The following is a 23,551-nucleotide window of genomic DNA, read 5'->3' on the forward strand; positions in this document are numbered from 1 at the left end:
AGGACCATTTAAACTTAACTCCTAAGCTCATCCCCTGTCCCTTCCCCTTCTCTGTGAATCACCATTTCGTGTTGAGCCTGTGTCTATTCACCTCAGTTTCTTAAACAAAAATATTAAAGAGTCACTTAATTCTGCGCTTGGCACTTCTAATTAACTTTTTTGTTATTCACAAATTGAAGTTATAGACAGAGTAAGTACAGTGTTGCCTTTTCTCTCTGGCCTCAGAGTCGAGCTAAACGTTGAAATGTGCTCCAAAACCTGTGAGACAGGGTTGGACAAACCAGTACTACTCTTCATTTGTTACTACACGGACAGGTTGCTTCACTGCTGCAAATTTTCTGAATTAATTGATTAATTAGTGATTTTCATTGATTGGCTAATTTGGGTAAAGGGATATTTCAGTTCATTCTTCAGCTGCTGACTGAACTTAATCTCGTTCAAAGCATGTAATACACTGCTGGTGCATCAGCTGAGGAGCTGCAGTATGGAGCCCAATTCCTGAAAAAAAGTAATGTAGATACATAGGCTGATATCCTAAACTAAACATTGGGTACTGCACAGAATTCACAATTAACGTTTACCATGACAAGATAAAATTGGCCGAATTCACAAACGGATAGATGATTTTTTTCGTTCTGCTTGGTATTGCATTTCAATCTCTATCTGACTTTCCCCATTGCTGTGAGCCCAGAATGTCCTTCAGGCTCTGCTGGTCACTAAAATGTGTCTGAGGGTGAAAACATTGAGCAGAATAATCAGGAGAAAGGCAGAGTTGGGATTAGAATGTACCCGAGGAACTCAATTTTGACCCAGACCCGAGAGTAATTAATACCGATTGTTACATTAAAAAAAAATGACATTCACCACTTGTATTTCGGTTAGTGAAACTGAATGAACACCCGTCCGAACGGTTTATATCTTCAGTTTAACACTTTCCCATATGCGACTCTGTAAATGATCGCTTGTCAAACTTCTCCGAGTCTTTTCTGTCATTTATGTGGTGACAATTGAAGCAATTTTCAACAAATCAAATAACAGGTGCAACGGCCAGCATGTCCCAAGAGCACACTGGACATGCTCCTCTGTGTCAGTAAACACAGCCAATTATAAAATTGAACCTCAGAGATAGAAACTGCCAGATTTCCACGTGAGCCACGGGAGAACTGTCAAGAGAGATAAAATTGAAACTGCATAGAGATGTAAAAGAATCTCTACATACATATGGCTCAATAGGAATATTTCCATACACAATGTCTGTTTGGAATTCGAGACAACAAGGTTTCCTTAGAAGAGGCTTCGCAGTGGGGTTAAAATCGAATCAGAGATAGTAGGAACTGCAGATGCTGGAGAATCCGAGACAACAAGGTAAAATCGAATCAGAGATAGTAGGAACTGCAGATGCTGGAGAATCCGAGACAACAAGGAAAAAATTGTCAGACTATCCCTGGTACCGTTCCTTCGAAATGTTTTTTTTTGAGGAAGAGACGAAGATAATCCATGAGGGTAGGGCAGTGGATATTGTCCATGTGCACTTGAGTAAGGCCTGCGACAATGTCCCTCACGTCAGGCTGATACAGAAGGTAAAGTCGTACGGGGTCAGAGGTGAGCTTGCAAGATGGACAGAAAAATAGCTGCCTCGACCATAGAAGACAGAGGATAGCAATGGAATTGTGCGTTTTTGAGTATAGGGCTGTGACTATGGCATCCCTCAGGGATCAGTGTTGGGACCTTTGCTGTTTGTAATATATATATAAATGATGTGGTGGAGAATGTAACTGGTCTGATTAGTAAGTTTTCCGATGACACAAAGATTGGTGGAATTGCGGAGACCGATGATACCATCAAAGGATACAATTGGATATAGATCGGTTGATGACTTGGGCAGAGAGACGGCAGATGGAGTTTAAACCGGAAAAATGTGAGGTAATGCATTTTGGAAGGTCGAATCCAAATGGAAAGTATACAGAACACTTAACATTACTGATAGGTGGTGATATCTGGGTGTACAGTTACACAGGTCACTGAAAGCAGCAACGCAGATGGAAAAGGTAGTCAACAAGGCATTTGGCATGCTTGCCTTCATTGGCCGGGGCATTAAGTTTAAAAATTGGAACGTAATGTTGCAGCTTTATAGAACCTTAGCTAGGCTGCATTTGGAATATTGTGTTCAATCCTGGTCGCCACACTACCAGGAAAATGAGGTGGCTTTGGAAAGTGTACAGAAAAGACGTACCAGGATGTTGCCTGGTATGGAGAGCATTGGCTACGAGCAGAGGTTGGAGAAACTTGGGTTGTGCTCATTAGAATGACGGAGTTTGAGGGGGTACCTGATAGTGGTCTACAAGATTATGAAGGGCATGGGCAGACTGGACAATCAGAGAGTCAGTTATCAGGGGCCATGGATTTAACATGCGAGCAACAACGTTTAAAGGTGATGTACGAGGCAAGTTTTATTTTACGTAGAGGATGGTGGGTGGCTGGAACTCGCTGCTGGGGGAGGTAGTGGAAGCAGAAACGATGGTGACTTTTAAAGGATGTCTTGAGAAATGCATGAATAGGATGGGAATAGAGGTATACGGTCCCCGGGAGGGTAAGGGGTTTTAGTTGTGACGGGCAACATGTCAGTGCAGGCTTGGAGGGCCGAAGGGCGTGTTCCTGTACTGTAATTTTCTTTGCTCTTTGTTCTTGTTCTTTGATTTGTATAAATGCTCTAATTGCAGATAAGGGCAGTTTATAAATTAAAACAATGAAAAGCCTGAGACACCGAAAACACGGCATTTCTTAGAAATGTACTGCCTGTAGGAAGCTGCTTGCTTCAGGCTATGCTAACTGACGTCTTTATTAATGTAACTGATAACATTGCATTCTCTGAACTGTGTGGCTAAGAATCGCTTTCATGAAGTCAATCGTAAAAATGTGGAACTCGATTTACACAAGTGTGAAGCCAATAGAAAGAATAATGATCTCAACTGGAACACTGCAAATCATTGAATACTGCAAATCATCAACAGATTTGACGGTACCTGTGGAGGTATGTCAACGTTTCAAGTCCAGTGACCTTATTCAACACAATTTGGATTGGGAAATTTGAACTCAGTCAGAAAATGGGAAAAAAAAACTTAGAATGAAGGGCCATTGTTAAAAGGGAACAAAAACAAAACACAACTTGTGGTTCACTAATGCGCATTAGTGAAGGTAAGTGCCATCCTCGTTTTGTCCCCTGACACCACAGAAATGTGATTGACTCTTGACTGTCTTCTGACACAATTTGGACAGCAAATGATGGTCTATTCAATGACATCTACGTCCTGTAAAATTGTTTTGTTTAATAAAATGTGGAGTAATGGGGTTGGCTGAATTGCTCTGCAGAGAACATTTATAGACTTCAATCATCGTACATCAATCAATGACTATATAAATACATCCAAATCTGCATTCTACAACCTCTGCTCCAAATCATGGTCTAATTCACTCTTAGAAATACTTTGTAGTGCAGTATTCTACAATCCATAAATATTTGTCTGTTAAAATTTGAGCTGAACTCGCGGCTCTCCTCATTTCTTTGAGAACTTTCTTTCGCCAGTTCATACTCTCATTATCATTGAGACGCGAAAATGAGAGGAGAAATTATCATTTCTCACTCTTCCAAAACTATTCCCAATTTTTACAAAGTCTGTTCGACTTGCACCCAGTTTTACTTGCTTGTTGAAGACAAATTCAATCTAAAAGAAATGGCAAACACAACCTATGGATCCATCTTATCTGATCATTGGAATTTGGACGTAATGTGGTTTCTAGTGAGCATATGTATTCTGAATGTTCTGTATCAAATCTTCACATTGATAGTAGATGCAAGTGTCTATTACATAAACACAGGCATAATTTCAGCTTTTATAACCGGATGTATTTTCTGGAAAAGAGATGTCTAGTTCCATTATTTTCTTTTTCATACTCCCAATCCAGATCATTTCCATTGAAAACCTATTCTCAGTATTCCTGGCTGATAAAACCAAGTTGACCGATAAACACATTGTACATTTTTCAATGCTGCATGCCGTTCTTAAAGTTACACCTTGACATAGTTAAAAAGCGCCTTAGGTGACAAAACTATATATATTTATTTTCTTAGTCACTGATTCGAAATGTTTAAATGAAAGTAATTGGTAGAAAAACACTATTTGGTTATTTCTCCAGGGCTTCTGCAAAAACGTTATTTTTTTTTCTAGCACTTTCTGTTTGTATAACCAGATAATTAATACCAGTTCTGTTTTATGAGAATTTATGGTTCCGTTCCTTTTCGATTGCAGTTATTTTGAATCAAATAGACTCTTCATAACGCTATACAAATCATCTACTTACTGGTTTTTTATGTCATTTATTTCACAACTGATGCAAAGAAAGCACAAGAAAATACTCAAACATTCTTAAGAAGGGTAAATGTACTTGAAATGTTAACTTCATCTCTTCGCTTCACAGATGCTGCCAAGCATACTGAGTTTCTCCCATCATTTTAAATGATTATAATGATTCTGAAAAAGCCGTTGTACTAATCAAGATTGCAAAGAGAACATGGTTTTAACGAGTTCCATACCCCAATTGTGAGAATTGTTCGAGACCAAAGAAGTGACATCAATGGACTGAGTGTAGATCGTTTCCTCCAAAGGTCAAATTTCTCATTGATGATCTCTATCTCATCAAGTTATCACACCCTACGTTATTGTGATCCAGTGCACGAGAGAATTGACAAGACAGGTGGACATACCGTATCGTTGCTTAGAATTAAGTATAGTCCGATTGTTATGTTCAAATAAACGTCTTCCATCTCACCAGCTGCAATGGAGTTCTTTCTTTTTTATATGGATACTCGAATTCATAAACATCAGTTTATCTTACGTCTTTGAATGTATATGTCCTGCATTTACTGGAGTAGGCTGTCTTTACTCTACAAGAATCGGGAAAACAGAAAACAATACATAATAGACATTACACAAAACAATATCACAGGTGTTATGGGAAATCCAAGATATGTGAATATAGAAATGAATCATGTTTCATTTTTCCAGAAACAAGGATGGTTTACGATAGAGAAAGACGTGTAATTAAAACTTTGTTGGGCACAACCATTTGCTGCACTGACTTCATTTCTGAATCACTTTGATTCCTACTCTTGGAGCTCTGGAGTCCAGCACAGGATAAATTCGCCACTACAATACGTTTGACAATTAATGAATTACGCAAGACAATCAGAGAAAAGTGTATTCAAATGACACAAGCGGTTTAAAACCATAAATACCCCATACCCGCAGATCACAGAGAGAAAAAAAAAATCTTCACTTGACCAGCAACCCCACTGCATATTGATAATAAGTTGTTCAGGTTCATAAACAAACAAAACTGGCCTGTCCTTCAATGCGATCACAACAGTGTGATTATTGTTATTTTGGTACAATATTTTGTTTTAAACTTCTGGGAGCAGATCGCCACAAATCGATCACATATGAAGGAGGCAACGCACCAAACACACAGATCAGGAGTGACAGCAATCATATATATAATAACTCTGCAAAGAGGAATGTGGGACAGAAATGGCCAAGGAACGTGATAAGTGAAGATGTAATATAATATGACATTGTTCAACAGGACCAGTACATCTGCTGTTGCCATGGCCAACATGTAAACAGTGGCACACCTGGCAAAGTCACATTTTCTTTGCGAAATAATCGAAATTTTGGCCAAGTTTGTTATGAGACAGAAGAAAAGTGAATAATATATAAATACTTGATTTTTGATAATATTAATGACATTGCCTGAAATATGATAATGTGAGTTAATTTCATGCGACTAACAATATACGAAAAATACTTAGTCAAATGGCACAGAGATGAGTTTGTAAAGGACAGCAAGGCAGTCCAAAAATGCACAGGATAAATAAGGAACATTATTATCACACCAGCATGATGAAGCGAAAGTAGAGTTTAGCAAGCAAGGTTCATCGTGTCGTAGGATTCTTAAAGTGTGGAAATAGGCCATTCTGCCCATCGAGTCCACACCAACTCACCGAAGCACAAACTGCCCAGACCAACCACCCTGCACTATCACTGTAATTCTGTATTTGTCATGGCTAACCCATTTAAAGTGCACATTTCGAGACATTATGGGCAGTTTAGCATGGCAAATGCACCTAACCTGCACATCTTTGTCTTTAGATGAAAACCCAAAGGAAGCGCACGCGGACATGGGGGGAATGTACAAACTCCACACAGACAGTCGTCTGCAGCTGGATTCAAACGCATTTTCCTAGTACTGTAAGACAACCGTACTAAGTATTGAGCCACTAATAACCAACAGGCTCGCAAAAACAGTTATTATGAAGCACCAACAGGAAAGAAATTGGTCACTTGACTCAATGTGAGAATACAGAAGGATAGAGATGACAGGGATCAATACAGAAAAAATACAATGGCTCACTAAGCCCTTTTGTAGCGCACTGGTAGTGCCGCAACACCTGGACTGAGAAAAGCTGGAGCAAGTCCACCTGCTCCAGAGGAAAAATAGCTTTAAAAATTAAACCAGCTCACCAAGAAGAGTAACCAATGCAACTATCGGATAGTAAACGACTTTTGATACATGTATAAATAGTTTCATTGGCTTCCTCATTTTGTGTGACTGTGAATAATTTCTGAAGAGCTGAAATGTTCTAACTATTCACAGCCGAGTCATTGGAATGGATCTATATTTATACATGTATCAAACCACCAGTAAATCACACAATTACATTACTCACATTATTCACAATCATTTATCAAATATATTCATGTAAGTTTTTGACTGAAACAATTAAATTAAAACAATCAAGAAATTCAAAGATGGAAAGATCTACTATATACCCATTGAAGTGGCAATGGAAGATTTATTCATGCGAATTGCCCTATTACTATCTGTGGTGAACGGACTGTGCCTCAAATCCTTCTGATTGTTTATTTTGTATCTATAACATATAATAAAACGAAAGTCCTCTGAGATATCTACGCGCTTCCATTTCTTGTGCCTTGAAAATCTCCCACTGTTGTCACGGAATCATTTGTGCCATTCTTTCTCAGATCTCCAAAACTTCTCATATCCCTGCATTCACTAGGCCAAGCTGCTTTCATTATTCCACGAATGCTGAGTTTCAGGCAATTGTTCTTTGTGTTGTTTCGCCTCTGACAGTGCATCAGTATCACTCAGTATGTCTTCACCAACCATCAAGCGTACACGAACACCAACTGGCTACAAAAAGACACGACTTCGACTGGGACAACACCAAGATCCTGGGACAGGCGAGGCAGAGACAAGCGCGGGAATTCCTGGAAGCATGGCACTCCACGAAGCAGGCTATTAATAAACACATTGAACTCGACCCCACATACATTCCGCTACGGAGGAAACCCGGAAGTGAGGCAATCCATCTTAACGGACCCCAGAGTTTAAAAGCCAGGCGGGAAAACACACCGAAGCTTCATCAGAGGCTGCACTGAGGATGTTACCAAGCACGGTAACGAAACTTCTGCGGAATAACAAACCAGCTCGGCGAGCCAACCAACCTCAACACCTAACGTACTTTGTCCATGACAATCAACAAACAGTTGAGTGTTTCAGGTCCAAGATGATTCAGCGCCTCAGATAATTGCTCCAGACCTAAAAGGTTACAATCAATCCTAACGGGAAAATAAATGTACCCTGATATTTTGACTTGCATTTTTCAGAATCACGTGCTCCAATCTCAGCCATCCATTTGCTGCGTAAAGCAGCTTTCGAGATTCTCTTTAACAGATAACTAAATGCGTAGAAATAAACATTATTATGGCTTTTTATATGATGATTGTTTGATTGATTTTATTGTCACGTGCACCAAAATATAGTGAAAAGCTTTGTTTACGAGCGGTAAGGAAGATTAAAGCAAGCAAAGGATATAAAGCTCAAAAAAAATTAGAGGCATTCAGGTTACATAACTTGAGGCTGGAGTCCAGTCAACAGACTAAAAACGTCCAGATAGAAGCTATTGCTGAATCTGCTTGTGCGTTTCTTCAGTCTTAGGTGTCATCTTCCTGATGCAAAAAAAAAATTGTCGGAGGCCATTACCAGGTGCAGTGGATGTTTAATGATGTTGGCGACTTTTCTGCGGCAGTGAACCATGTAAATAGAATCCATAGATATAACAATTTTGTAATGTTTTATGAGTGTGCTTCTCCCTCCATGTACGGCATTCTGTTGCACAGAAAGTCTCACGACTGCATAGTGTAATACATTCGCAAGGCCTTCATACACAAAAACGAGGGTTAGCCTACAGCCTGTTTGGTTGAATCAGATTCTAGGGACAATCACATCGACGGTCGTGAGATTTCATTTACAGAAACACACTACTGATGAGGTTTCAGCAGCTGTGTTCATCGGTGAAAGGTTTACATTTTCTCACGGAGCAAATACAACTCACCCCATGTATTAAGAAATTAGCTGGCTGCAAGAATTTGTTCCCTACCTGCTTTAAACCTCATAATTTCATCCGTAATCTCATTTTCTTCTCGACCATTTCTTTTATTCTCGAGGACAACACCTTGTGATCAGGTATTTTAAATGCAAGAAGCAAATGTTTTGAGCTAATCCTACATCCTGAAATGTTGCCACAACATTTCATTTTTCCACTAACAAGAAACTTTAAAGAAGAGACATTGGTGGTCGTAATAGTTTAGAAATCCCAATGGTTCAACATCATTTTACTCAGCCATTTTTCATCCTGTGATGCTGTTTGCATTTTTTCTACATCTTTCTGGCTGATGCATTTTCATTATTCATATTTTCACAGTTTATTTTTGCAAAAGATATTATGCAAATTGAATATGTTCACCGTTGCACTCTTCCATGCCATAATCATCAATGAACTCTAATGTATTGGTTCAGTTCTGTGCCCATTACTTTGGACAAGAATCTTCTCCCTGTTCTTCAGATCTCCGTTACACATTTCAAATACTCTCCTTCCATTTGCACTACTCCTCTGACCTGTTACATACAGGTCGACCTGTTCATTGAGAACCATCGATGTGACATTGGTCGTCTCAATTTTTTTGCACATACCTTACCTATACAAACCTATCTCCCTCTGAACATAGTGCACTCTGTACCCCTCACACCCGAACCTGATTTTGTATTTAAGATTGCTGCAAATGATGCTGCTGTTCTTTTTTTTCTTTTTCTGGTGCACTGACCTCTATGTTGCAAAAGTTGAACCTCAGCTTTCAGATACCGCCTCATATTTTCACCTGGATCATGACATCACCATGGAACACCAGAACACAGTGGACACTTACTGGATTTCATTTGGTGATGTCCCGTCCATTGCCTCTAAGCTCAAAGCCTCCCAACACCGCACAGCCTGCTTCTACCTCCTTTCATAAATTTGTTAACTGGACATATCGGGCAGTCTTATTGTTCTGACTGCTCTTGCCCAACAGAATTCATCTCTCTCAATTTCGACTCGATTTTTTCTCTCGCTTTTCCAGAACACTTCCTCTTTACCTCCATGAATCCTCTGACACTTTACATCAGTTTCAGAATTTCTAGCTTGCGGACTCCAACGACCTCCTCTTTACTATGGACACGCAATGTCTTCACACTTCATCCCCCATCGAGATGGCTTCATGGCTCTCCACATCCTCCTGGAACAAAAGCTTGAACCGTCCCCATGTACCACCACCCTCATCCACCTGGCTGAGTTTTTACTCAACCTGAACAACATAGCTTTCAAATCCTTTCACTTTCTTCACGTCAAATGGATGGCAAGGGGTACCCGTATGTGTCCCAGTGATTTCTGACTCCCTGTGGGCTACTTGGAAATGCCCCTGTTCCAAACTACTCTAAACCCCACTAACGAATGTTTTTTTTTTCCGGGAATCGATGGCAGCATCAGTGTTTTCCCCTCTCTCTTTCAGAATTGGGAAAGTTTATTTATTTCTCATCCAATTACCACCTAAAGGCAGTATCAACTGTTCCATCTCTGTCTCCTTACTTCCATTCTTCGAAATCTCTGTTTCCATTTATGAGGATAGACCGGAAACCATTATCCACTACAAACTCACTAACTCCCACAGTTATCTCGACAGGCCATCACCTCACCCTGGCCCCTATAAAGACTCTATTCCATTCTTCCAGTTCCTCTGTTTTCATTGTATCAGTTCCAATGATTTCAATCTCGATAAGGAGATCTCCTAAATGTGTGCTTCCTTCCTCAAATGAGGAAAACTGTACACGGCATTTCACAAGGGCTTCAGTTGGATTCGACCCCAGTTTTTGCACTTCAGCCCTTAACCCCTTTATTCCTTCCCACTATAGTGATAGGGTCGCCTTTGTCCTCATCTATCACCCCACAAGCATCCACATCCAAAGGATAATTAGCTGCTATTTTTGCCTCTCCCGTTGGGCTGCAACCATTGAAATATGTTAGCCCAATCGTGCCTTGTCAGTAAAGGCCTTTACCTCCAGAACACTTTTGTCAACTCCTCCTTCACTCCCAACTCGTGCCTACAGCCTCAGACACCATTCCCATGATGTTCAACACCTGCCCGTTTACTTCTTCCCGCCACAAGGGCCATCCTAGGCCTAGATGTATCTTCGTTGCTCACAGTGTGGTACATTGGACTTTGGAGAAATGAAGTGCAGACTGGGTAACGGCTTCAAACTGTAAAAATGATCCTGGCCTTCCTGTTGTTTGTCACTTCTCTCGCCAATATCTATGTGTCATGCTTGCTGCAGTGTGCCAGCGAATTCAGACTGAGCTAAAAGAACAGCATCTAAATTCTCTGCTTGGGAAATCTACTGTCTTCGGGGCATAGGGCTTGAGTGACGTTTCCCATGATTTCTCCAAGACCACACACCGGACCTTGTCATCAAATTGGCTGCTAACACACACTACCCACTGTTAGTCACTAATAGTCCCCATTAGCAGCTATTCACTTCCCCAGACTGACTGTTAACCACTCATTTATCTGTCCAACATATTTTTTCTGTCTTTGTCTATCTCCAACTATCGTTTACTCTCCCCTCCCCTTCCCATATTTTGTATACATAAATAAAATCCCTTACTAGCTTCATTCACACAAAACGGAGATCAACAAACAACGCAGTTAAGGGATCAATAAAATAAGATGACAAAACTGGCAGGATTACATAAATGTTTTTGGCGATGGGCTGTTCCACATGCTTCGAGGCAGATTTCGCAGTTGTTTTTCTCAATGGTATAATTCAAGGTCAACTTTGCAGCTCGCTAAGATAAAGGCACTCTAACTTTTGACTTTGATTTATATTCTCTGAGCTTCTAAACAGCTGCTAATGAGGGGTTCCATGAACGTTTCGAAATCTTCATAACACAGCACCAAAAAGCAGATGCGTTCCTACAGAAAACACAGTCCAACACCCAATTCGTACTCTGATCACTTACTGACAGATTGACTGCTCCACAACGAGGTTCCTGGTCGCATTTAACATGAACCATATACTGACCATAAAGCCATTTCAAGAATTGCTGGAATGAATTTCCAGACACTAACATCGTTAGTAGCCAGCTTCTGCTATCTGTTTAAAGACAATGATCCTTCTCAGTGGTGAAACATCTGAAGTACTTTTTGTTCAGGAATGGAACTGCAATTAACCTCCAGGACTCGTCTTATGAATAAACAAAATCTTGTTTGATCTGCTTTTCTTTAATGCTCGATGTTACCCGTAGTCCTAAAGTAATCTTTTGCTTACTATCTCAGTTCAGAAAACTAAAGACAAATTAATAAAATAATAAATCAAAAATTAAGAAAAGTCAGCGAGGGATTCTAAATTAAGTCTAGCCTCATTCACAAAGACAGTCATCTTTTATTTATCCATCCAAAGCAATTCTGCAAATACCCTGAGTGTTTCCAACAAGCCTCCACCACCTCCTCTGACGGCTCATTCCAAAGAGGCACCACTGTCAGCATGAAAACGTTACCACTTACTCTCTTTGAATTTTTTTCCACTCTCACCTTAAATCTCTGCTCTCTACTTTTATACAGTCAGAGAGTCATAGAAATGTATAGCACGTAAGCTGACCCTTCGTTTAGACTTGTCTATGCCAAAGATATGTCATAAATTAATGTAGTCCCAATTGTCAGCATTTGACCCATATCCATCTAAACGTTTCCTATTCATCTACACTTGCAGATGCATATTAAATTTTGCAGTTGTACCAGCCTTCACTTCTTCTTCTGGCAACTCATTCCATACACTCACTGCCCTCTGTATGAAATAAGTTGTCTCTTAGATCCTTTTTAAAACTTTCTGCTCTCACGTTAAACCTGGGCCTCTATTTTTGGACTCCCCAACTCAGGGGAGATATCTTGGTTCTTCACTCTATCCACGCCCCCATAATTTTATAAACATCTATAAGGTCACGTCTCAGCCTCTGAATCTCCATGGAAAATAGCCCCTGAAAATTCAATGCCTCCGTATGGATTAAACTCTAAAGCCCTGACAACATCCATGTAAATCTTTTCTGAACCATTTCAACTTTTGCAAAATCCTTCCTATAACAGGGAGACCAGAATTGCACACGGTACTCCAAAAGTGGCCTTATCAATGCCATGCACAGCCTCAATAATGTCCCCAATCTTCTATACTCAATGCACTGACCAATAAAGGCAAGCATACCACTTCTACACTATCCTAACTAACTCAGACCCAACTTTCAAGGAACTAAGAAATTTGTTCCAAGGTCTCTTTCTTCAGCAACTTTCCCCAGGACCGTACCATTAAGTGTATAAGTCCTGACCTGATCTGCCTTTCCAAAATGCAGCATCTCACATTTATCTAAATTAGCTCCATCTACCATTCCTCAGTTCATTGACACATCTGATCAAGATCCTTTTTTTTTTCTATTCATTTTGTGGGATGTGGGCAGCGCTGGCTGGCCAGCATTTCTTGCCTAACCCTAGTTGCCCTTGAGAAGGTGGTAGTGAACTGCCTTCTTGAACTGCTGCATTCGTTCCGCTGTGGGTTGACCCATAATGCTATGAGGGAGGGAATTCCAGGATTTTGACGCAGCGACAGTGAAGCAACGGCGATATATTTCTAAGTCAAGATGGTCAGTAACTTGCAGGGGAATTTGGAGGTGGTGGTGTTCCCATATATCTGCTGCCCTTGTCCTTCTCGATGAAAGTGGTCGGGTGTTTGGAAGGTGCTGTCTGAGGATCTTTGGTGAATTTCTGCAGTGCATCTTGTAGATATTACACACTGCTGCTACTGAGCGTCAGTGGTGGAGGGAGTGAATGCTTATGGATGTAATGCCAAGCAAGTGGGCTGCTTTGTCCTGGACGGTGTCAAGCTTCTTGAGTGTTGTTGGGGTTGCACTCATCCAGGCAAGTGGGGAGTATTCCACCACACTCCTGACTTGTGCCTTGTAGATGGTTGACAGGCTTTGAGGAGTCAGGAGATGAGTTACTAGCCACAGCATTCCCAGCTTCTGGTCTGCTCTTGTAGCCACTCTGTTAATGTGGTGAGTCCATTTGAGTTCATGATCAATGGTAACCCCCAGGATGTTGATAGTTAGGGATTCAGTGATGGTAAAACCATTGAGTGAAAATGGGCAGTGGTTGGATTGTCTCTTATTGGTGATAGCCATGACTTGGCATTTGTGTGGTGCAAATGTCACTTGTCACTTGTCAGCCAAAGGCTGGATATTGTCCAGATCTTGTTGCATGTGAACATGGACTGCTTCAGTATCTGAGAAGTCATGAATGGTTCTGAACATTGTGCAAACATCGGCCGACATTCCCACTTCTGACCTTATGATGGAGGGAAGGTCATTGATGAAGCACGTGAAGATGCTTGGGCCTTTTACACTACCCTGACAAACACCTGCAGAGAGGCTGTGGAGCTGAGATGATTAACGTCCCATAACCACGACCATCTTCCGATGTGTCAGGTGTTGTTCCAAACACCGGAGAGTGTGCCACCAGATACCCACTGATTCCAGTTTTGCAGGGGTCCTTGATGCCACACTTGGTCGAATGCAGCCTTGATATCAAGGGCTGTCAATCTCACCTCACCTCTAGAATTCAGCTCTTTTTTCCATGTTTTAACCAATGCTGTAATGAAGTCAGGAGCTGAGTGGACCTGAGTGGCGGAACCCAATGTGGGCGTCACTGAGCAGGTTATTTCTGAGCAGGTGCTGCTTGATAGCACTGTTTATGACAACTTCCATCACTTTACTGATGGGCGAGAGGAGACCGATGGGCCGGTAATTGGCCGAGTTGGATTTGCCCTGCTTTTTTTTTTATGTACAGGACACACTTGGGCAATTTTCCACATTGTCGGGTAGATATCAGTGGTGTAACTGTACTGGAGCAGCTTGGCTAAGGGAGCGGCAAGTTCTGGAGCACACATCTTCAGTGTTATTGTCGGAATGTTGCCAGGGCCAGTAGCCTTTGCAGCATCCAGTGTCTCCAACCGTTTCTTGATTTCACGTGAAGTGAATCGAATTGGCTGAAGACTGGTATTTGTAATGTTGGGAACCACTGTAGGAGGCCGAGATGGATCATCCACTCAGCACTTCTGGCTGAAGATTGCTGCGAATGCTTCAGCCTTATCTTTTGCACGGATGTGCTGGGCTCTTCCAGCATTAAGGATGGAGATGTTCGTGGAGCCTCCTCCTCCAGTGAGTTGTTTAATTGTTCACCACCATTCATGACTGGATGTGGCAGGATTGCCGAGCTTAGATCTGATCCGTTAGTTGTGGGATCACTCAGTTCTGCCTATCACTTGCTACTTTCGCTGTTTGGCTTGCAAGTAGTCCTGTTTGGAGGCTTCACCAGGTTGATGCCTGATCTTCAGGTGTACCTTGTGCTGCTCCTGACATGGCCTCCTGCACTCTCCGTTGAACCATGTTTGATCCACTCGCTTGATGGTAATGGTTGAGTGTGGTATATGGCGGGCCATGACGTTACAGATTATGTTGGAGTACAATTCTGTTGCTGCTGATGGCCCACAGCGTCTCGTGGATGCCCAGTCTTGAGTTGTTAGATCTGTGCGAACTCTGTCTCATTTTGCACGGTGATAGTGCCACACAACACGATGGGAATTGTTCTCAATGTGAAGGTGGGACTTCGTCTCAACAAGGACTGTGCGATGGTCACTCTTACCTATACTGTCATGGGCAGATGCAACTGCAGCTGGCAAATTAGTGAGGCTGAGGTCATGTATGTTTTTCCCTCTTGTTGGTTTCCTCACCACCTGCTGCAGACCAAGTCTAGCAGCTATGTCGTTTAGGATCCGAACAGCTCGGTCACTAGTACTGCTGCCGAGCCACTCTTGGTGGTGGACATTGAAATCCCCCACCTAGAATACATTTTACTGCCTTCCCATCCTCAGGGCTTCCTCTAGATGTTGTTCAACATTGAGGAATACTGATTCATCAGTTGAGGGAGGATGGTAAGTGGTAATCAGCAGGAGGTTTCCTTGCCCATGTTTAACTTGAAGCCATGAGACTTCATGGGTTCCAGAGTCAATGTTGAGGACTCCCAGAGCAACACCCTCCCGGCTGTATAGCACTGTGCCACCCCCTCAGCTGGGTCTGCCCTGCCGGTGAGACAGGACATATCAGAAATGGTGATGGTGGTGTCTGGGACATTGTCTGTAAGCTCTGATTCTGTATGACTATGACTATGGCTATGTCAGGCTGTTGCTTGCTCTCCCAGTTTTGACAATAACCACCAGATGTTAGTGAGGAGGACTTTGCATTGTCGACAGGGCTGTTTCTGCCGTTGTCTTTTCCGGTGCCTAGGTTGATGCCAGGTGATTCATCCAGTTTCATTTCTTTACATCTTTGTAGCGATTGGTACAACTGAGTGATTTGCTAGGCCATTTCAGGGGGCATTTGAGAGGCAACCACATTGCTGTGGGCATGAAGTCACATGTAGGCCAGACCAGGTAACGGTGGCAGATTTCCTCCCCTGAAGGGCATTAGTGAACCAAATGTTTTTCTTTCGACAATTGACAATGATTTCATGGTGATCTGTAGATTCTTAATTCCAGATTTTTTTTTTTATTGAATTCTAATTCCACCAACTGCCGTGGTAGGATTCGAACTAGGGTCACCAGAACATCAGCTGGGTTTCTGGATTAATAGTCCAGCGAAAATACCCCTCGGCCATCGCCTACCCTAACTCTGAGAGTTACATTCTTTGTAGTTCACAGAACCTCCGATTTTGGTGACATCTGCAAAATTATCAAACATCCCTCCTATGTTCACTTTCAGATCATTTATATAAATGACTATAAACAGTGAACCCAACTCCGATCCTTGTGTCAAACCTCTGGGGACACGCCTCTAGTCTGAAAAACAACCATCCTCCACCACCCTCCATCATCTACCTTCGAGCCAGGTCTGTAACCAAATGGCTAGTTCTCCCTGTATTCAACGTGATCTAGACTTGCTGAAGTGTACAATGAGCAACCTTGTCGAAAGTCTTTCTAAAGTCCACACAGAACACGCCCACCGATCTGCCCTCATCAATCGTCTAAACAGTGAGTTTAAGGAGGCCAATAAGATAGATGGAAAAATAAAACAATGTTTCAGGAAAGAACTATCAAAAGACAGAGCTTCAAATCGTGCGATGAAGGACGGAGAAGCCTCTCTCACAGTAGTTGAATGCAAATTGCACAACACGATTCTTTTCAGTTTTTGGAATTATTTCAGGAGGGGTATGCTTAGACATAGTTTAGAGTTTGTTTACCAGAACGATTTTAAAGCTGATAAGTTTGGCTTATAAGGAAAGAATGAGCTGTCTTTAAAATAATAATCTGAGTTTAAGGAAACGCGAGTTGATGGTATTGGGTTATATAACATTTTAAGGGTCTTCACAGTTTAGGTTTTGTGGAATGTTTCCACTCCTGGGTGAATTTACTGTTGGGCGCAGGTTCAAATTATCATGGCATCTCTTTAAAGCAGAACCAAGGACGAATTATTTCATTTAGAAACAGTTAGCCTTCGAAACTCACTTGTTCAGAAAATTGTGGTGTCTATTTTTTGAATAAACGAAATAATACATCAAAGAGAATCTTGAAGAAAATGTGAGAAATATTTTTGATGTAGTTAGGAAACTAGGAATACCACATCATTTAGGTAGGTCATAATATATTCAAACGAAAGTTCAAAATCCAGGTGCCAAGTTCTTCCTCCTGCTCCTACATTTTTCATCAACCAGCTGGACAGTTGGCACATTGGAATTTATGGTTGAAAGTAAAACTTTTGATGGATCTTGGGGCTGACTTTCATGTGGCTTACATGAAGCGCAGAATAAACGTAAATCAATTATATTTGTCAAGATATGACGAGTAGTATGCAACTGCGAACCATGCTGGGAAATGAAATACTTACCTTTTGTATAAATAATTTAAATCAAGGACGGATGATAGGATTGGACAATTTGCTGGCGATAGAAACACCAGTAAAAAATAAGTTTTGAAGATGAAACGAGGCTACAAAAGTATGTTGATGCGTTGAATCAGTGGATAAATATGTGGCTAATGGACCATAATGGGGGAAACATGAATTTAAACATTTTCACAGCAAGAATGAAGGAAAGCGTGTTCTGTAAATGGGGAAGAATTGGAGTGCTTTGAGATGCAAACGAATCTGTGTCTCCTCGTAAACGAGGCGCCAAAAATTATCATACACAAACAGGACTAAATCTGCTAAGCTAAAAGAATGGTATCATTTATCAGCAGACGCTGAATACGGAAACAATGAGGTTACATTGCAATTATTCTATGAAGACCATGTCTTCTGGAATTATCTAGTCCTCTGGTAGTCTTAGTTAATGGTGGATGTGAATAAAACTCAGGCAGTTCACACAATGCCATAGAATGGAGGCAGCTATATTGAATGTTATCAGTTTGTAGCTGGTGCAGATTAAAGGATCAAACGGAAGCTGATTAAAATAACAATGTACTCAAGATGCCTTGTCAGAAAGGATGTGGACAGATTGTTCCACTAATGGGAGAATGCAGAACCAGAGCTCCTTTTTTTAACATCAATGGTTGTTCATTGAAAATAAATGTGAGGAGATTCTATTTTCTGTTTCTCAGTAGGACGCTAAACTTTGAAAATAGTTTCCTAACAAACGTGATTGAAGCAGTGTTTTTGACCATTCTTAAGTGTACCTATACATTAATTCTTATTAAGCACAGGGGTGATTTTTTTGTTTTTTGCAGTTATTCAGGAAGGCGGATTTCAGGTTACAATCCGACAAGCCATGATTTATTGAATGTTGCCACAAGATTCCTGGAATAATCAAAACATTTGGCTGGACAAAAGAACTCACCTCATATACAAAGTGAGAATGGAACTCTTCACACAAGAAAATATTTTACTGAGTATACTAAATAGAACCGAACGTGTAATTAAAGTCGAAGGGAATCAAGATCAAAGCATAACTGCTAGAGGAAGTCATTTTTCGTGCAAGGAAGAGAGATGTGGTTGTTACAGTTTATTCTGTTCTGCCCTCCAAAATCGTGATAAGTTGTTCTGGGACAGTGTGTCATGTCCAAGCAGAATCTGCCTCCTCATCACAATGTTTCTCTTCACCTTAAGTTAGGAATATAGGATGGCCACTAAAGGTTGCACAATACTCAACAACCGTCACAGCCTCTGAGGCATTGTACACTTGTAGAAAAATGTAGATAACTTTTCAGACTTAATTGCTAGAACTGACCCTAAAGCAGAAATAATTCTGTGAAACTATATTGATATCAATACTGCATACATTTCTTGTGGCTGTTTTTGAAATATTCGGGATGCATAAAAACAAGTTAATGATGCAGTTACTTAAACACCTCATCATTAAAAAGTAAACCGACCTAATGCAACAACTAAAATGTTGACATTAAAACAGAAATTAAACATTATATAAATTTTATGTTACCAGGAGCCATGTTCTCAGAAATATTTCTGAAAGACAGAGATGAAAATTTGACTCCCTGACGTTCCAAATTTTGACTCTGAGTTTCTGTTCTCTGAATTGGGCCCCTGGAATGAATGGATCATTCTTGTCTTAATTGAATATAAAATGTTAAGAAAGTTCAATAGAAAATTGTTTTCAAGCAGCTGTGGAGATCTGATAATTTAATTTGAGGGTATAGAGGCATAAAGTCATACAGCCCAAAAATAGACCGTTCAGTCCAAACAGTTCATGCTGACCATCTTCCGAAACTGAACGAGCCCCAGCTGCCTGCTCCGGGCCCTTTATCCCTCCACAATCTTCCTATTCATGTACTTGTCTAAGTGTGTTTTAAACGTTCAAACTGTGCCCAAATTCACCACTTTGTCAGCAAGTTCATTCCACGTACGCACTATGCCGTATATATACATAAAAAAAAATCCCCGTGTTTTTTTTTAATCTATCTCCTCTCACCTTAAAAATATGTCCCTAGTCTTGAAATCCCCAACCTCGGCAAACGACAACTATCATTAACCTATCTCTATCCCTCATCATTTCATAAATCTATATAAGATCACACTTCAACCTCTTACACTCCAGTGAGGAAAATCCCATGTTATTTTGCCTTTCTTTATAAGTCAAACCTACCATAGCTGGCAACATCTGCTTTTTCAAAAGAAGACAGTACTAAGTTCAAAATCGTATTCCCTGATTGTAGCTTGAGTCAAAGCCATTCCGTATTGCATTGAAGTGAGTCAAAATTGCTTTTTTAAAATTATAATAAGATAGATATTTCGAATTTGAAATCACTCAGTAAGGTGGATTTCAAATACATATGCAATTGAACATGGACTTTACAATTATCATGCTATTTCAGTATCATGTCCTCTGTAATACAGCAGTCACTATTACAATGTCAGGGAGAACTGACTTTTCCTTTAATACACATTCACTGGTCAGTCTCAAATGCTTGTGGTCCCATAATGATAAATGCAGAAAACAATTATCCGTAATCATTCGTCAGGATTCAATTGTTGATATCTTTTTAAGCAAGGTATCTGTAGGTTCCTTCCATCTTGATTTTATTTTCGTTTGGTAAGTCTAGGGGAAGGGGGATAAAAATTAATTTAGGTTCAAATATAGCTCGTCATGTAGACTAAGTTCCCTTAATTACCTGAAATCAGCCTTCCTTTGGGAATGAACTGCATATATTTACTGTGCCAGTGTAGGAAAAGGGGCGCGGTATGGCGGAGGGTGTCATTTAAGAGAGCAGATCGAGTGATATTATTTCTTTAGATCTGAAGGCAAAGAAATTGTCTGAAAGTTCAACATTTTCTGATTACATATTTGTGCGATTCGAGACAACATGAGGCATTGAAGCCCCGATGGTGTGGCACATTTCATCTCAATTGAACATGACGATGTTTTTGATGCATCAAAATGTATCAGCAATACTATTTCTGAAGCATTTACAAAGCTTCAGGATGTGATAATCAGAGTTTTTTTTAAAGAGTTTGGCAGCACATCAAAGACCAGTAATTTTGATAATCTTTTTGAGGCATTAGAAAATATTCAGGTCGGGTGAGAGGTGACTGTTGAGATCCAGGCTGTTTCGGGTTATTTGTGCATTTGCATAAAATGTTGCACGGGGTCATATCTGTTGATTTTTCCATTGCCAACGCCAATTGTAGCTTCCATAGAACAGTCATCAAACTCTAACAGCAGAACATAGTTGGCGATATTCGCAGAGGTGCCAAGGCATAAGAAAGTGTCAATTCGCAGTCACATCTTTGTGGGACATTGTGCAAAGATATGGCGGACAGGAATTCGCTAGGTCCTGAAATCGTAGCATTGAATGCTTCCCCCATGAACTAAAGCACAGAAGACGATTTCAACGTTTCTATGTCAAGAATTTCATGGCAATGATCATTAATGCTACTCCTCCCCCACTTATAAAATTCAAGGTATTGTTGCAATGAAATATTCGGTAACACTGATTAAAAGAGATTGAATTACGTAATTATATTTATATTAAAAACAAAGCTCCCATTGTTGTTCCTGAAATATGGATGACACTATTCATTAGTCAAGGCGGCTAGTTGCTTCACTGGAGGTTACTCTGCAGTGTAATGATTAACTCTGTTGAGTTTGCCATGTTAATTTATCAGCTGGATCCACTCAGTAAAATATCGTCGGCTTTTTCAGATTTTTGTTTATCCAGTAATTGTTCGGATTGATTTAAACCAGATTCAATTTCTCACATTGTTATTTGTACTTAATATCGTTCAGTAAATTGAGAAAGCATGAATATCCCCATTCCCATTTTATACTTACATTGAAGCTGCTCTACTGCATTTGCCCTTTCCAAATTGTTAATCTTTCATTAACGGCAACTGCCTATTAGAATTCTGCAAGCAATTAAACAGGCAGGGAAATCAAAAGGTGAGGAAGGGCCCATAGAATCAATTTGTGATAGGGTTTAAAGCAGAACAGATTGAATGACAAATAGAAACATGTAATGCAATGTAGATCAGCAGTCGCTTGCAAAGATAAACTCTTTTTAGTCACACCCTATACTCAGAAACAAAAACAGCAATTCAGGAACTGAGGAAGAGTCACTGGACCGGAAATGTTAACTCACATTTCTCGTCACGGATGCTGCCAGACCTGCTGAGCTTTTAAAGCAATTTCTGCTTTTGTTTCTGATCTACAGCACCAGCATTTCTTTTAGCTTTCATACAGCTCAGTCTTGCTTTGAAAACAAAAAACACTGTCGTCTACTTATGTTGTGCAGAATTACATTTTGTATCACAAATAACTTGCTGATGGAGCAGAACACCTACTATATTCTTTCAAAGCTACCTATTTTCCTTGCCAGATATTCTTTTAAAATCTGCGAAGTGCTACATGCATTCAATACTGCTGAAGAATATTCAACCACTGCAGTTCACTCTTCTAAGGTGAAGGATACTGGTCAACTCCGTCAGCTGACAGCTTCGCCGTCCTCCAGGTTAGACACCAGTGATAAACACACTGAGGGGAAGCATGACTCCAGAACTATTCTGATTGTTTGAATTGAGTCTCCACAACAAGTGTGAGCCAGCAAGTCTACATAGCTGTCTGTTTGAAATACGCAATATTATTATCAGGACGAACAGAGTCGATGCAGAATGAATTCGATGACTTCCAATCATCTTCCTCGTTGAATTCATACCTGGCACAAAGGAAAATAAGAACAAAGAGCAGTACAACACAGCAACAGTTCCTATAATCTACCAAGACTCAACAGAGACCTTCTGCGTTTCTAAACTAAATGCATTTTCGCTCTATGTGTCCATATACCGCTATTCTTTGTCTATTCATAAATGTGTAAAGTTACCTCTTAAATATTGCTTTTGTATCTGCCTCTACCACCTCCCCGGGAAGGCATTCCAATCACTTACCACCTCCTGTGTTAAATAAAAACCTGTCTCTCACATCTCCCCTAAACTTATCCACTTTTACGTTAAACCTACGTCACCCAGTAATTTACATTACTATCTGGGGGAAAATAAAAGACTCTACTATCCATTCTATTCATGCCTGTCATAAACTTGTGAACTTCTATCAGATCACCACTCATCTGTCAACGTTCAAGTGAAAACCAGCCAAGTTTGTCCAATCTCTCTGTATAGTTTACACCCTTCAAACCAGGAAATATCCTGGCCATCAGTTTCTGCATCGTCTCCAAAGTCTCCTCATACGTCTAGTAGCGTGGCGACCAGAACTGTACACAACAACCCAAATGTGGCCTAACAAAAGCTGAAACATGACGAACCAGTGCTTATAATTTATGGCCGCAACAAAGAAGATGGTCATGTCATTTTCTATTTTCGAACAGCTTCGACACTTTTGTTGCGTCTTTCAGAGAACTGTGGACATGTACCCCCAAATCTGTCTGTATTTTCATACGAGTAAGGATTCTGCCATTTACTACATACTCCACGCTGCATTTGATCTTTCAAAATGCATCAACTAACTTTTATCCGGATTAAACAGCATTTACCATTTCTGCAGCCAAGTCTCCAGTCTCTCTATGTCCTGCTGTATCATCGGGCAATCCTCCACATTATCTATAACTCCCTCAATCATTATGTCATCCTCAAACTTCCTGATTGGGCCACCTACATTATTTTCCAAACCATTTATAAATATTACAGAAAACAGTGGTCCCTGCACTGATCCCTGCAGAACACCATTTCTCATAGATCGACAGTCTGAAAAACACTCTTCTACCGCTACACTCTGTTACCATTAGGAAACTAGTTCTATATCAATCCTCCCGGCTCACAGCAGATCACATGTGATTTCACGTTTTGTTTCAGCCTGCTACGAGGGTTCTTGATGAAAGCCTTGCTAGAGCCCATATGGAAAACATCTAACGCCCTACCATCATAAAACAATTTTGTGATTTCGCCGAAACGCTGAATTAAGTTTGTGAGACACTAACTCTCCTGTAACAAACAATGTTGCCTACCGTTAATAACTCCATATTTTTTCCATGCGTGAGTAAATGGTAT

This window comes from Rhincodon typus, chromosome 49 (assembly GCF_021869965.1).
Source record: "Rhincodon typus isolate 14 chromosome 49, sRhiTyp1.1, whole genome shotgun sequence".
NCBI lineage: Eukaryota > Metazoa > Chordata > Chondrichthyes > Orectolobiformes > Rhincodontidae > Rhincodon > Rhincodon typus.